This window comes from Rattus norvegicus, chromosome 2 (assembly GCF_036323735.1).
Source record: "Rattus norvegicus strain BN/NHsdMcwi chromosome 2, GRCr8, whole genome shotgun sequence".
In the NCBI taxonomy this organism is placed as follows: Eukaryota; Metazoa; Chordata; class Mammalia; order Rodentia; family Muridae; genus Rattus; species Rattus norvegicus.
Window position 1 is genome coordinate 196,223,188 of NC_086020.1, and position 15,347 is coordinate 196,238,534.

Genomic DNA, 15,347 nt, shown 5'->3' on the forward strand with positions numbered 1-15,347 from the left:
TTTTTTGACCAACTATATGGTCAATTTTGGAGAAAGTACCATGAGGAGCTGAGAAGAAGGTATATCCTTTTGCTTTAGGATAGAATGTTCTATAAATATCTGTTAAGTCCATTTGGCTCATGGCTTCTCTTAATCTGTCTACGTCTCTGTGTAATTTCTGTTTCCATGATCTGTCCATTGATGAGAGTGGGGTGTTGAAATCTCCCACTATTATTGTGTGAGGTGCAATGTGTCTTTTGAGCTTTAGTAAGGTTTCTTTTACGTATGTAGGTGCCCTTGTATTTGGGGCATAGATATTTAGGATTGAGAGTTCATCTTGGTGGATTTTTCCTTTGATGAATATGAAGTGTCCTTCCTTATCTTTTTTGATGACTTTTAGTTGGAAATTGATTTTATTTGATATTAGAATGGCTACTCCAGCTTGCTTCTTCTGACCATTTGCTTGGAAAGTTGTTTTCCAGCCTTTCACTCTGAGGTAGTGTCTGTCTTTGTCTCTGAGATGTGTTTCCTGTAGGCAGCAGAATGCAGGGTCCTCGTTGCGTATCCAGTTTGTTAATCTATGTCTTTTTATTGGGGAGTTGAGGCCATTGATGTTGAGAGATATTAAGGAATAGTGATTATTGCTTCCTGTTATATTCATATTTGGATTTGAGGTTATGTTTGTGTGCTTTTCTTCTCTTTGTTTTGTTGCCAAGACGATTAGTTTCTTGCTTCTTCTAGGGTATAGCTTGCCTCCTTATGTTGGGCTTTACCCTTTATTATCCTTTGTAGTGCTGGATTTGTGGAAAGATATTGTGTAAATTTGGTTTTGTCATGGAATATCTTGGTTTCTCCATCTATGTTAATTGAGAGTTTTGCAGGATACAGTAACCTGGGCTGGCACTTGTGTTCTCTTAGGGTCTGTATGACATCTGTCCAGGATCTTCTGGCCTTCATAGTTTCTGGCGAAAAGTGTGGTGTGATTCTGATAGGTCTGCCTTTATATGTTACTTGACCTTTTTCCCTTCCTGCTTTTAATATTCTTTCTTTATTTTGTGCGTTTGGTGTTTTGACTATTATGTGACGGGAGGTGTTTCTTTTCTGGTTCAATCTATTTGGAGTTCTGTAGGCTTCTTGTATGCCTATGGGTATCTCTTTTTTTAGGTTAGGGAAGTTTTCTTCTATGATTTTGTTGAAGATATTTACTGGTCCTTTGAGCTGGGAATCTTCACTCTCTTCTATACCTATTATCCTTAGGTTTGATCTTCTCATTGAGTCCTGGATTTCCTGTATGTTTTGGACCAGTAGCTTTTTCCGCTTTACATTATCTTTGACAGTTGAGTCAATGATTTCTAGGGAATCTTCTGCTCCTGAGATTCTCTCTTCCATCTCTTGTATTCTGTTGGTGAGGCTTCTATCTACAGCTCCTTGTCTCTTCTTTTGATTTTCTATATCCAGGGTTGTTTCCATGTGTTCTTTCTTGATTGCTTCTATTTCCATTTTTAATTCCTTCAACTGTTTGATTGTGTTTTCCTGGAATTCTTTCAGGCATTTTTGCGATTGCTCTCTGTAGGCTTCTACTTGTTCTCTAAGGGAGTTCTTCACGTGTTTCTTGAAGTCCTCCAGCATCATGATCAAATATGATTTTGAAAGTAGATCTTGCTTTTCTGGTGTGTTTGGATATTCCATGTTTATTTTGGTGGGAGAATTGGGCTCCGATGATGCCATGTAGTCTTGTTTTCTGTTGCTTGGGTTCCTGTGTTTGCCTCCCGCCATCAGATTATCTCTAGTGTTACTTTGTTCTGCTATTTCTGACAGTGGCTAGACTGTCGTATAAGCCTGTGTGTCAGGAGTGCTGTAGACCTGTTTTCCTGTTTTCTTTCAGCCAGTTATGGGGACAGAGTGTTCTGCTTTCGGGCGTGTAGTTTTTCCTCTCTACAGGTCTTCAGCTGTTCCTGTGGGCCTGTGTCTTGAGTTCACCAGGCAGGTCACTTGCAGGGGAAAAGTTGGTCCTACCTGAGGTTCCGAGGCTCAAGTGTGCTCGTGGGGTACTGCCTAAGTCCTCTCCACGGCGGCAACAACCGAGAAGATCTGTGCCGCTCTTTCCGGGAGCCTCCGTGCACCAGGGTTCCAGATGGCGTTTGGTGTTTTCCTCTGGCGTCTGGATGTGCGCAGAGTGCAGTCTCTTCTGGTTTCCCAGGCGTGTCTGCCTCTCTTTAGTTTTAGCTCTCCCTCCCACGGGATTTGGGTGCAGAGAACTGTTTATCCGGTCTCTTTTTTTCCATTTTTATTAAGTTGGGTATTTCTTATTTATATTTCAAATGTTATTCCCCTTCCCGGTTTCCTGTCCATCAGCCCCCTAACCCCTCTCACTCCTCTTCTTATTTCTTGTATTATTTTTAATTTTATATTGGTTATTTTATTTACATTTCATATATTGTCCCCCTTCCCAGTTTGTCCTCTGCAAACCCCCATCCCATCCTGCCTCCCCCAACTCTATGAGGGTGCTCCCCCACCACCTACCCACTCATGCCTCATCACCCTACCATTCCCCTATTCTGGGGGCATTGAGCCTCCACAGGACCTAGGGGCTCCCCTTACATTGAAGCCAGATAAGGCAATCCTCTGAGCCATGGGTCTCTTCATGTGTACTCTTTGACTAGTGGTTAAATCCCTGGGAGGGTATGGTAAGTTGATAGTTTTGTTGCAATCCCCTTTAGCTCCTTCAGTCCTTCCCCTAACTCCTCCATTGTGGTCCTGCTCTCAATCCGATGGTTGGCTGTGAGCATCTGCATCTTTATTGTTCAGGCTCTGTCAGAGCTCTCAGGAGATTCTATAAATGCATACAATATGTTTTTACCATGTATACTCCTCAAACCGTACCTCCAATTTGACACAAGACTATTGTAACTTTATTTCCTCTTTTGTATCAATCTATCTACTTATCATCTATTTCTAATGAATTGAAAACATTTATTTAATTTAGTTTTTTATTAAACTAAGCCTATTTAATGGCACTATCCACACAGGGCTGCCGGCCCTGCATAAACTCCTGTGGCCGTACCCCTAAAGAAAAGTGGCTCTCCTTTTTTCCAGCAGCCATCAACTGCCTCTAACCACTCAGATAGGGCTCTCATCATACCCAATCCACATGAGAAATATTTTTTTAGAGGTGAAAAAAATAATTTTATTATATACAAGAGAGTCACAGATATAATTCCTTAGAGTAAGATTGGTAAGACCAAAACATTAGAAAATATGGTTCAGAGACTTAAAAAAATAGTTGACATGACATTTCAAAGAAGGCATTTAATTGGCTACTTTCTGTGGACAATTAAATTTAAGTGCTAGTGGGTGAAATTTTAGTGAAATACGTTCTCGTGTTTACAATAGAACCTTGCTAATATTGTGTTAAAGTCAAAAAGAGTAGCAAAGTATAATATAATAAACATTTAATATTTTTTATGTGTGAATTTATTTTTAATTCCTTATATAAAAGCATACATATTACCTTTGGAATTAAAAACAAAAAGATTTTCTAGTCTCTCTGTTTTGAGAGGAGGGGTGAGTTTCAAGTCAGGGTTTCTCTATTTAGATCAGGCAGGGCTTGAACTCAGAGATCCTGCCTGCCTCTGCCTCCCAAGTGCTGGGATTAAAGGTGTGCACCACCATTGCCCAGCACTGCCTTTTAATAACTAATGGAATTACATTTTAAAGTATGAGGTTAGATCTATAGGACAATTGAATAGCTAACATGGAGAGGTGCACATACCCATTCTGTACTCTCATCCTTCCCTGCTTGATTCCTCTTAGTAGTTCTGTTCACTATAGTCCGGTTTACATTAGAGTGGCTTTCTCAGTGTTGTAGGCTTTGATAAGTCATAATCCTGTTTGGTCTACCCTTCCATACAGAATTGCCTCACCACCTAAAATCTCCCTGTCTTCTACCTACTCATCCCTTTTTTCTGCTTTCACTCTCAGGAAACTCCTTGTCTTTTATTGTCTCTGTATTTTAGCTTCCCCAAAATGTCATATAGTTAGAATTATACAGTGTGTGGAGTCTTAAAAACTGGCTTTTCACTTAGGTTCATCTACGTCTTTTCCTGACTCAATAAGGCACTTTGTATGGATGAACAGCAGCTCCAAAGCATGGACACATCATAGTGTTTGTTCACTTATCTATAATGGAAACTTTAGTTACTTCCAATTTAACAATAAATAAAGCTATTGTGTGAATAGGAAAAGAAATAAAAGAAAGACAATCAGCATGACTCCTATGTATGTTGTATTTTCAAATATCAATTTTTCTTAGCTGTGTCTTTAAAATTCACCTCACGGCAATAAAAACTTAGTAGCAATAATGCTACTTGACCCCTGATTATGGCCTCCAAATAGTATTCTGCACCAAAGACAATTCCATTCCTTAGAGATACAGATGATTTCTAGTCTGAAACAAGGAATATAAATATACTGAAAGGCTGTTTAAACATTTTTTACAAATGTGAACATCACTTGAAATATATCAATATGTGATAACTGAAGAAATGAAAATAATTTAGCTGTTCATATAAGCATTTAATAGATTTAATAAAAAAATCCCGTGAACCCCCTCTCATGAAGAAAATCAGACTAGGAGAACTTAAAATTCCAGCAATTAAAGTCTCTTCCAAGAGAACAGAAAAAATAAATATTCTTCAATTCAAATAAGAGGCTACTATAATTCCACATTCAAATCAGAAGGACATCATAAAAAGGAAGGAAGTACATCACCCAGGCTGGGCCCCACTCAGGAATACATACATAAACGTCCTAAGAAAAATGTCAGACCATGAACCCTCCAAGGTAAAATAACAATGCACAGAAAGTGGTTTTCAATCTCAGGAATGAAATTTCAACTTGAAATTAAGTATACATATAAGAAAAGTATCTTTAAATATCCCTGTTCATTTGTGATTTTTTTTTTTAGAAAAAAAAGTTAAACTCTGCAAACTAGAAACAAAGTTTCTAACTTATTAAAATGCATAGGGAACAACCAAGGGCAAATTTCTTTCTTGAATAGATTTCTGCTTGTCTCTGTAGGCAACTGTATGGCACCAAACACAGCAGCTATCCATTAAGCACTTTTGCTGAACACTTTATGGAATGTTTAGTCTGTACAATAAGAAAATATGCAAAAATTTGCAAAAGATTTATCCTGGTTTGTTACTTTAGATGGCTTTTTCTAATGAGAGAACAGGCGTGAGTTTCTAATGAGGGTGGAGAGGTAGGGAGGGAGGATTGGGGAGGAGCTGGGGAAGAGGAAACTAATCAGAATATATTCTATGAAAATATCTATTTTCAATAAAATATATGCAAAAATAAGGTATAGTAAGGATTTGAAAGGAAGAAACTGAAAAGCTCTCAGGGAGAACTTTCCCTCGGGATGGAGACCCTCCAACTTCAATGACCAGGCCGAGACACCACAGGATGCAATCAGCAAGAGGATTTGATTTATTGTCGGGATACACAGGTACCTGTGGGCGCTTCAGTCGCTCGGGGGACTGGCGCGCCCACGGAACCAAGGATGGGCTTTTTTATAGGATTTTGGGGAGCAGAAGCAAGCATACAGAAGCAGATGCATGGTTACAGGGATATCATTGGTGGATTCTAATGTTTCCTAGCTACCTTCCTGAAACATAACGGCTGACTCGGCCCCCAAAGGGTTCAGCCCGGGGGCAAGTTTCCTAGCTACCTTCCTGAAACATAACGGCTGACTCGGCCCCCCAAGAGTTTAGCCTGGGGGCAAGTTTCCTAGCTACCTTAACAACTGACTCGGCCCCCCACCAGGGTGTGGGACCTCTCCCGGGGCTTTTTCTTATTGTCAGGTGCTCAACCCCAGTCATCCTGTTGCCAGGCCTTCAACCAAACATCTCCTGCTTGGCAGCCGCTGTATACTCAGTGTTCTAACCTTTCCCTGAACCAGTCATCTTAAGTACAGCCTTGCAAAATGGCGTTACTGCTGCTAAGCTGGGGTCTTTCATTCCCCCATTTTTTTGCTAACTTTGAGTGAAATCTTTCACTCAACTTGGTCAAGAAATTTCTGTCTCTTGTTGTCTCAGCCTATGGTACTGCTGCGTCAGTACGAGGGTCTGAATGACTGAAAGTCTATCCCTCATGAACTGTACCAGCCTATTAAGGATGCAGGGTCCAAAAAGAAGAATTAGGAGAAGAATAAGTAGGGGTCCCATCAGGGTAGACAGGAGGGTAGCAAACCAAGGGGATCGGTTAAACCACCCCTCGAACCATCCCTGTTGGGAATCAGTTTTTGTCTTTGGGCCAGGCGTTCTCGAAGCTTAGCCATATTATCTCTTACTATTCCAGTATGGTCTGCATAGAAACAGCACTCTTCTTTTAGAGCAGCACATAATCCACCCTCGCGGAGGAACAACATATCTAGCCCTCGTCTATTTTGGAGGACCACTTCAGACAACGATGTTAAGGACTTTTCTAATGCACTCACAGACTCTTCTATAGCTTTAAGATCTGCATTCATGGCTGCTTGTAACTGACGGAAATGGCCAGTTTCAATGAGTGCAGTGGTCCCGGTCCCTATACCCGCGGCCACTCCCCCCAAGGTGATTCCTCCTAGGAGTAAAGCTAAAGTCAGGGTGGCAGGCTCTCGTCGAAAACGAGTCTGTTTCTCAAAAAACGAGTATATATACTCGGATTCATGGTAGGTGACTTTGGGCCAAATTTCTACTAATACACAATAGTCAGAGGATTGGTTGAGGACTGTGGCTGAGATACAGGGTGTTAGTCCGGTATTGCAGGCCCAGTATGTGCCTTTTGGGGCTGCCAGGAAGTAGTTCCCGATGGGAATCTTCTGAGTGGTGTTGCAGAGGGTCTGGTGTGTGGGGGGTACATTCCCCAAGCAGAGCCCTCGTCCCGAGACCTCGGGCAGAGTTAGTCTGTGGCTGGGGGTATTGGCACAACTGTCTGGGGCAGCAGTCAGGTTGGTGTAATTTCCAATGACTGCTACCCCTTCATAATAGGGCGGACCGGAAACGAGACACAACCAGCACTCCTGAGTCCTAAAAGGGTCTGAATAGTTGAGAGCCAGATATGCACCAGCCACCAAATTGAATAATCGATCCCCGGTGCCTGGCGATGGGGAGATCAAAATGGTGGAGCCCCCCGTTGTGGAGAAGGGGCTTGTGGGAGTACTACCAGGGGCCTGGGTGACCTTAGGCAATGACGGGGGTTGGGCTTGTGCCGGGAGCGAGGGAGGCTTCTGATCTGGTAGAACTGGGTTGGGTCCAATGGGTCGAGTGGCCAGGGGAGAGACTTGTCTATTTAGAGAGAACAGACCCACCGGATCGGTCCCTGTGACGTATAAGCGCAGGCCCCAAGATTTGGGCCCGTCCCAGGTCGCTCTTCTACCTGAGTCGGTGAAGTGGAGGACGAGGGGATTGCATTTCGCGTCCCGTTTACACAAGGTGTAAGGAGGCCGACCGTCTCGTTTCAGAGTTATCAGGTCCCAAGATGAGGATGGCTTCCAATACACATCCCCAGTAGTCTCACATCCCCACTGGGCACAGTACCCACTCCCCGGCCCTCCGCACTGCCGGCTCACTCTGTGTCCAGGGCAAACGTAGATCTCTTTGCTGTGGGAAGCCGGACCGCAACCATAGTAGGTGGTTGAGGGATGCCAATTATGGGTAGTGCCAGGCTCCCACTTGTAGTCTATCACATCACAAAGGTCAAAGTATAAGGGAGGGAAGGCATCGGCCAGTGTCCCCCTTACGGAGGTAGCATTAGCCAGCCTTCCTGTCATGAGATTAGTGACTATCCAGGTAATGTTATAAATGTGGTGGGGGCTTATTCCCCCACTGACTCTAGGCCACAAAAGGACTAGGAGGAGCCACGTAGGAGTTTTAACTTTAAGGGGTTTGGAGTGCGCTGAACTCTCCATGTCTGGGGTGTAGTGTTGTGATTAGTCAATTCCTCAGACCGGACTGCCTTGACGTGTGATGCGTGGATCCAAGCCGCGACTCCGTCTACCTTTAGGGAGGTCGGGGTAGTCAGGAGGACGGTGTAGGGTCCTTTCCACCGTGGCTCGAGATTCTTGGTCTGGTGTCTGCGTACCCACACGGTGTCTCCAATCTGGAACGGGTGTGGCACCACCGGATGCTCAAGCTCGTCCTGGTAAGCAGCGGCCAAAGGTCTCCAGACGTCTTTCTGCACAATCTGTAGGGCCTGTAAATGGGCCCTCAGAGAAGGGCTGTCAGTGAAATCAGCAATGTTTGAATCAAAGAAATGGACAAATGGGGGTGGTGCTCCATACATTATTTCAAAAGGAGTTAGACCATGGGGGCCCGGGGTATTCCGGGCCCGATAGAGAACTAGGGGAAGGAGGGTCACCCAATCCTTTGAGCCAGTTGCAAGCGTAAGTTTGGATAAAGTCTCCTTAATTGTTCTATTCATGCGTTCTACCTGACCTGAACTCTGGGGTCTATAGGCACAATGTAATTTCCAATCAATCCCCAGCAATTTGGCCACCAACTGACTTACGTGGGAGACGAAAGCGGGCCCGTTGTCCGACCCCAACGCTTGAGGCATGCCATACCTGGGAAAGATTTCCTCGAGGAGCTTCTTGGTGACCATTTTTGCAGTCTCGTGCTTTGTGGGGAAGGCTTCGACCCATCCTGAGAAGGTGTCTACAAACACTAGGAGATACTTGTATCCATACATACCTGGTTTAATTTCAGTAAAATCAATTTCCCAATGGATGCCGGGACGGTGTCCCCTAGGACGAACTCCTTGTCCAATCATGGTCCTTCCCGGGTTAACCTGAGCGCACGCTTTGCAACTCTCAGTCACCTTTTGTATCGCTTTGTCCCGATTCAAAAACCACAGATTTATCTCTTCCCGATCTAGTAAGGTTTTCATCTTCTTAAACCCCAAATGGGTTAATTTGTGTAAAAAAGAGATCAATTCAAAAGTCATTTTTATTGGCATAACTGTCTTTCCTTTGTAGACCCACTGTTTTAGTTGAGGGTGGTAGATGGCCCCCATTTTTTCTAGGAGCTCTATGTCCTCATGGGCATAAACCCAACTGGTTTGTCCCACTGGTGGGGGCGTGGGTTGGTCTGGGCTATTTAAGGGTAAGATTTGTTTGCTCATGGCCACTTCTCGCGCCGTGGCATCGGCCAGCCGGTTTCCTCGTGCCTCTGGGTTGTGCCCCTTCTGGTGTCCTGGACAATACATAATACTCAGTCTTTTGGGCAAGAATAGGGCTTCTAAGAGGGCCAGAATTTCAGCCTTATTTTTAATATCTTTACCCTCAGATGTGAGCAGCCCCCGCCTCCGGTAGATCTCCCCGTGGATGTGTGCCGTGGCAAAGGCATAGCGGCTGTCTGTATATACATTTAGCCTCTTACCTTTTGCCATCTTGAGCGCCTGAGTCAAGGCGATGAGTTCAGCCCGTTGTGCGGAGGTACCAGCAGGCAGGGCTTTTGCCCAAATTACTTTGTCCTCCGTAGTGACCGCAGCTCCAGCCTTTCGCTCTCCCTCTGCCAAGAAGCTGCTGCCATCCGTGTACCATGTGTGGTCAGCATTCTGAAGAGGCTGGTCCGATAGGTCCGGCCTGGTTCCATGTACTTCTGCGAGGATTTGTAGGCAGTCATGTTGTTCTGCCTCCTCTGGTAGAGGAAGCAAGGTGGCAGGATTGAGGGCGACTACGGGCCCAAACTGAACCCGTTCTGCATCCAGTAACAAGGCTTGGTAGTGGGTCATGCGGGAATTAGAGAGCCAGCGGTCTGGGGGCTGCTTTACCAAGGCCTCCACTGTGTGGGGTGCTAGGATGGTGAGTGGCTGTCCCAAAGTCAATTTTCCAGCATCCTTGATCAGGACAGCAATAGCAGCCACCATCCTTAGGCACGGTGGCCAGCCGGAGGCCACAGGGTCCAATTTCTTAGACAGGTAGGCTACAGGGCGTTTCCAGGGTCCCAACCTTTGTGTTAGGACCCCTTTAGCATACCCCTGTTTCTCATCGATGAACAGTTCAAAAGGTTTGGTAATATCAGGGAGACCCAAGGCAGGGGAGGACAATAAGGCCTGTTTGATGTTTTCAAATGCTTTTTGCTGCTCTGGTCCCCACTGGAAGAGCACCCCCGGTTTAGTGAGGGGGTACAAAGGGGCTGCCATTTCAGCAAACCCAGGAATCCAGAGGCGGCAGAATCCCGCTGTCCCCAAGAACTCTCGTAGCTGTCGGCCATTCTTGGGGGCAGGGATGCCGGCCACAGTCTGTCTCCTGGCCGGGGTCAGCCATCGCTGTCCATCCCGTAGCTGGTAGCCTAAATAAGTAACCTGGGTCTGGCAAATTTGAGCCTTTTTGGCAGAGGCTCGGTAGCCCAATTGTCCCAAAGTCTGTAAGAGGGATTCAGTTCCCCGTTGGCATGCAGTTTCAGAAGTGGCCGCTAGGAGGAGGTCATCTACATATTGCAGGAGTATGAGGGTGGGATGCTGAACCCTAAAGTCAGCTAAGTCCCGATGTAAGGCCTCATCAAAGAGCGTTGGGCTGTTTTTAAACCCTTGAGGCAGTCTTGTCCAAGTTAATTGTCCTGAAAGCCCTACTTCAGGGTCTTTCCACTCAAAGGCAAATAAGGGTTGGCTTTTCGGGCTCAGCCGGAGGCAAAAGAAGGCATCTTTCAGGTCCAAAACCGTATACCAAGTATGTGTAGGGGGCAGTGTACTGAGCAAATTGTAAGGGTTTGGAACAGTCGGATGAATATCTTCTACCCTCTTGTTGACCTCTCTCAAGTCTTGTACTGGCCTATAATCTCCAGTGCCGGGTTTCTTTACAGGCAGAAGAGGCGTATTCCAAGGCGACCGGCAGGGAACTAGGATGCCTTGATCCAGAAGCCTCGTAATGTGAGGCCTTATGCCTTGATAAGCTTCATGTGACAGAGGGTATTGTTTTATGGAGACTGGAGTTGCAGTGGCCTTTAACTGTATAATTAAGGGGGGCTGTTGGAGCGCCAACCCCATCCCACCAGTCTCTGCCCAAGCCAGTGGAAAATTCGTGACCCAAGTGCCTATTTCTTGGGATTGTGGCTTGTCCTGTCCCAGTTCATATAGTCTATATTCATCCTCTAATTGTAGGGTTAGAACTTGAAGGGGAGTTCCGTGGGGGCCAGTTATTTGGGCCCCTCCTTCCTCAAAATGAATTTGTGCTTTTAGTTTGGTGAGCAGGTCACGGCCCAGCAGAGGGTACGGGCAGTCCGGAACATGTAAGAAGGAATGGGTCACCTTACCGGTAGCCAGCTGAACCCGGCGGTCCGTAGTCCATCGGTATTGTTTCTCACCAGTAGCTCCTTGTACCCAGGCCGTCCGGTCGCTGAGTTGTCCTGAAGCTTGAGTGAGGACTGAATGCTGGGCTCCTGTGTCTACCAGGAAAGTAACCGGCTGCCCCCCAACTTTAAGCGTTACCCTGGGCTCAGGGGGGGACTCCTGGCCCTGACCTCCCTAATCTTTATCTAGAGCCAAGAGGGAGGTTCGTGGTCGAGGCTTTCGGGGTCCGCCAGGCTTCTTGGGGCACTCTCTGGCCCAGTGCCCTTTCTCTTTGCAATAGCCACATTGATCTTTATCCAGCTTCAGCCCCTTTCGAGCTCCCCCCCTATCTCCCTTCCTTTCTTGGCCCTGAACTATGGCGGCCAAGATTCGACTTAGTTCTTTGTTTCTTTTTTTATCTCTCTCTTCCCTCTCTCTGCGAACTCTATCTTCTTTTTCTTCTTGTGTCTCTCTCTTATTAAAAATCCTTTCAGCTTCTTTAAGTAAATCCTGTAATGTATAGCCCTGCAAATTTTCTAACCTCTGTAACTTAGTCCTGATATCTGGAGCAGCCTGCCAGATGAAGGACATAGAGACACTCGTCATTTGTCCTGGGTCATCTGGGTCATAGGGAGTGTACATACGGTAGGCCTCCTTAAGTCTCTCTAGAAAGGCGGAGGGAGTTTCCCCTGCTTCCTGTAATACCTGTTTTACCTGAGCCAAATTAGTAGGGCGTCGTGTAGCCCCTCGGAGACCCGCTAGAAGCAACTGGCGATAAAGGCGTAGGTGTCCCTTACCTTCGGCTGTATTAAAATCCCAGTTTGGTCTCTTAAGTGGGAATGCAGCATCAATTTCCTCAGGCAGCTGGGTGGGACGCCCATCATCTCCCAGAACATGCTTTCTGGCCTCTAGGAACACTCTTTGTTTTTCTTCTGAGGTTAAGAGAGCCTGTAAGAGCTGTTGGCAGTCATCCCAAGTAGGCTGGTGGGTAAGTAAAACAGATTCTCATAGGTCGGTGAGTGCCACCGGATCTTTGGAGAAAGAAGGGTTGTGTTGTTTCCAATTGTAAATGTCAGCTGCTGAAAACGGCCAGTATTGGGTCTGGCCACCGGTTCCCTGTCTAAGTGGAAAAGCCTGGGAGGTTGTATCTGGCATCACCTCGCGCTTATTGCGCAATCTCCCTGCGACAGGGGAGAAACCCTTATCAGACTGTGGCCCGGCAACTGATCTGGCCGGCAGCTCTGCCTCCTCCGTTTCAGCCGGGCCTGTAGGTAAACGATATGGGGGAGGAGGATCTTCAGAGAGAAGATCTATGAGAGGGGAGTTTGAGTCTGCCGGGAGGACAGGTTTCTTAGAAGGCTCTGATTTAATTAGAGTGGGGTAGAGAGAGGAAGACGGGGCCAGCAAACCGGGCGGGGCCGAGGGGACAAGCTGGGGGTTGAGGGGAGGCCAATTCGGGTCCACGAAGGGTTCCGCCCAAGGGGGGGGGTATAAGGCAAGACTCTCCCAAGTGATAATATAAGGAACCTGGTCAGGATGTCCGTGGACGACCCGATCTTTAACCTGTAAAATAATAATCTTATTAAATGTGCCATTCACTGGCCATCCGGCTCCGAAGGTGGGCCACTCGGATGTGCAGAGAGTCTGCCATTTTCCTTTTTTAACCTCGACGGACTGGTTGTGTGCCCGGTCGTGGACGTCTTTCCAATGATCAAGAGTGAGACTTAGGGGCGTTGTTAGGGACTGTCCCATGTTAGTTCTAAGGAAGATTAGAACACAGAGAAAACAAACAACACCAACAGTCAAACAAACAACAGACAGGCGTGCTGCACGGCTTTGGTACCAAACTGAAAGCAAAAAGTCAGATAGAGGTGGCAAAAGTCCGGGGCCCTCTGAAAGCCAAAAATACAGACAGAGTGCCGTTAGTCCGGATCTTTCTCAGATGGAGGTGGCAAAGGTCCGGGGCCCTCTGAAAGCCAAAAATACAGACAGAGGTGCCGTTAGTCCGGATCTTTCTCCTCTAACCAGAGTCCCAGATTGGGGCCCGAAAAGTCGGGCCCCTAGCACCCTTGGAACGTCTTCCAGGGCTGCGGGGCAAGAAGTCCGAGCTCGTCAGCTCCTTCTTCGTCCCGCCCAAATTCCAAACAACCTGGCTGAGCGCTCACAGAACAGACCTGGCTGAGCGCTCACAAAACCTGGCTGAGCGCTCACAGAACAGACTTGGCTGAGCGCCCACAGAACAGACCTGGCTGAGCGCTCACAGAACAGACAGAATAAGGTAGAACGAGACAAAATTAGACAGACAGACAGACGTCGGCCGGCTTACCTCCCAGTGGGTGGTCGGTGGTCCCTGGGTGGAGGATCTCCTTTCCCGGCCAACGCACCAAATGAAAAGCTCTCAGGGAGAACTTTCCCTCGGGATGGAGACCCTCCAACTTCAATGACCAGGCCGAGACACCACAGGATGCAATCAGCAAGAGGATTTGATTTATTGTCGGGATACACAGGTACCTGTGGGCGCTTCAGTCGCTCGGGGGACTGGCGCGCCCACGGAACCAAGGATGGGCTTTTTTATAGGATTTTGGGGAGCAGAAGCAAGCATACAGAAGCAGATGCATGGTTACAGGGATATCATTGGTGGATTCTAATGTTTCCTAGCTACCTTCCTGAAACATAACGGCTGACTCGGCCCCCAAAGGGTTCAGCCCGGGGGCAAGTTTCCTAGCTACCTTCCTGAAACATAACGGCTGACTCGGCCCCCCAAGAGTTTAGCCCGGGGGCAAGTTTCCTAGCTACCTTCTTGAAACATAACAACTGACTCGGCCCCCCAAGAGTTTAGCATGGGGGCAAGTTTCCTAGCTACCTTAACAACTGACTCGGCCCCCCACCAGGGTGTGGGACCTCTCCCGGGGCTTTTTCTTATTGTCAGGTGCTCAACCCCAGTCATCCTGTTGCCAGGCCTTCAACCAAACATCTCCTGCTTGGCAGCCGCTGTATACTCAGTGTTCTAACCTTTCCCTGAACCAGTCATCTTAAGTACAGCCTTGCAAAATGGCGTTACTGCTGCTAAGCTGGGGTCTTTCAAAACTTGTCAATATTTATGAAATAGGACATCTACAGATACATTTTTAATTTTGTTACTTTCTAGGGTTATTAACAGAGGTTAGCAATTGATATTTATGAAGTTCACATGAAAATGTCAGTTGGGTTGCTCTGCACTCTCAACATGCAGTCAGAAATCACAGTTTCAAAATATACATTTAAGACTATTTTTTTTTTACAAAAGATCCACAACTAGGGGAAAAAGTAAACAAAAAACAAAGCCCTTTACATGATAAATATATAACTTTGTTACAAAAATGTATCAAAGACTGAAAGAGGTTAAGAAGTGTCCTATAGCCTTGGATAGAAAGATTTAACACATAATAAACTTAGACTGGCTTAGAAAATATCTAATTTAACAATAAATTAGATATTTATTGTTTTCCAAAATGTGCAGTTAAACATACAAGAATTTTTTAAGTTACAAAGTAATTCTTTTACTAAATGTTTGGTTTTAGTCTATAAATATGATCCATAAACCACATATGGATAGAGTAAAAAGTTTAAGGACATTTTTCTTTAAGGAAGAAAATATAGACCCGTGAGGTGAACCAATGAGTAAATGCACTTACTGCCAAGCCCGGTGAGTTCAATCCCAGAAATCTGCATGAGGAAAGAGAGAAACAATTCCCAAGTCGTCCTCCGACAGAGCCACACGTTTATGCACCCACATAGACATACACAGAATGAATAAAGGTTCTTTATTTAAAAAAATTAAAGGACATGCAAAATTGTATAAAGTATATTTATGTATATTATATCTCTGTGAGTGTAGCTATATGTCAGTAAGAGAACAGAAGGGGCACTAGTTTTATATAACCAAAGATATATAACAAAATGTTCTCAGGTAATTCTTATTTTCTGGGCACATTCCTCTCTTCCGAATTGTGTTTTCCCTTTTTGTATGGTTTGAAAATATCATATGAACGCATATGGCGAGTTTTGATCTATCAGAT

The 15,347-nt window shown here is 45.8% G+C and overlaps 2 pseudogenes; both read right to left on the reverse strand.

The window, feature by feature from the left end:
* The window catches only part of Chia-ps1 (chitinase, acidic, pseudogene 1), a 242,906-nt pseudogene that overhangs the window by 38,455 nt on the left and 189,104 nt on the right, over positions 1–15,347 (reverse strand).
* Envl-ps3 (MLV-related proviral Env polyprotein-like, pseudogene 3) lies at positions 5,827–8,044 on the reverse strand (annotated as a pseudogene).